This window comes from Octopus bimaculoides, chromosome 27 (assembly GCF_001194135.2).
Source record: "Octopus bimaculoides isolate UCB-OBI-ISO-001 chromosome 27, ASM119413v2, whole genome shotgun sequence".
In the NCBI taxonomy this organism is placed as follows: Eukaryota; Metazoa; Mollusca; class Cephalopoda; order Octopoda; family Octopodidae; genus Octopus; species Octopus bimaculoides.
Window position 1 is genome coordinate 11380039 of NC_069007.1, and position 1104 is coordinate 11381142.

The 1104-nt window shown below is 35.6% G+C and overlaps 1 protein-coding gene across 1 annotated transcript in view; it reads left to right on the top strand.

The window, feature by feature from the left end:
* The window catches only part of LOC128251011 (peptidyl-prolyl cis-trans isomerase 1-like), a 214131-nt gene that overhangs the window by 96793 nt on the left and 116234 nt on the right, over positions 1-1104 (top strand). The gene's annotated exons all lie outside the window — the stretch shown is intronic.

The window sequence follows — 1104 nt, forward strand, 5'->3', positions numbered from 1 at the left end:
GCACTTGCCTGATAGGTAGAGAGGTAGAGCGAAAGAGAGAGAGAGAGACAGAGAAGATATAAAGAATTCCTGATTAAACAGAAAATGTGAAACAGAAACATTTTTCAAATAAAATTCAAAAAATCAATAAAGACTGAAAGAGAAATATGAAATATCAGTGGTACCATGAATAAGGAGGTACTAGGGGAGTACCTCCCTGCTTTATGAATTAGCAGTTTTTTATCTTTCTATCTTTCACGTGTTTCAGCCATTTGACTGCAGCCATTCTGGGGCATCACCTTGAAGAATTTTTAATCAAATGAATCAGCCCCATTACTTTTTTTGATCTTAAATCATTAAGTGGTGTTTGTGTTGAAAGAACTCAGGATGAAATATTAATTGGGTGAGTGTTGGGGACAAAAGGACATCTGGCCATTGCAAATCTGCCTCAACAAATTCCATCTGACCCTTGTAAGTAGAGAAGAGTTTATACCTATATAGGTGTGATCTACCTGTCTCTCTACCTGTGTGTGTGTCTCTCTCTCTCTCATCAAATATAATGCAGATATTGGCCAACCTATTAGGCAATCTTTGCCATCCCCTCCGAGCCACTGTATACATACAAACCTGTTCTCATACCCATGCATACACATATACATATGTTTACACACATACACATACATGCACACACACATACATGTGCACACATATATAAACACATATGCACATGTACTTACATATACATACATATACATGTACAGACATATCTATGTTTGCACATATATGTACACACACACATTGACTTACATGTACACACATATACATACATGCACACACACATATCCAGAGATGTGCACACATATAAATACACACACACATATGTACATGTACACAAATATACATATATGCACTCACACACACACACACATATATATATATACATGCATGTGCACACATATACATTTATATATGGACATATACCTACATGTGCACACACATACATGTACAGATATATACCTACATATTTGCACATACATGTATGCAAATACATACACGCACATATACACGCATATACACACATACATACATGCACATACACATACACACATATATATATATGCTTAC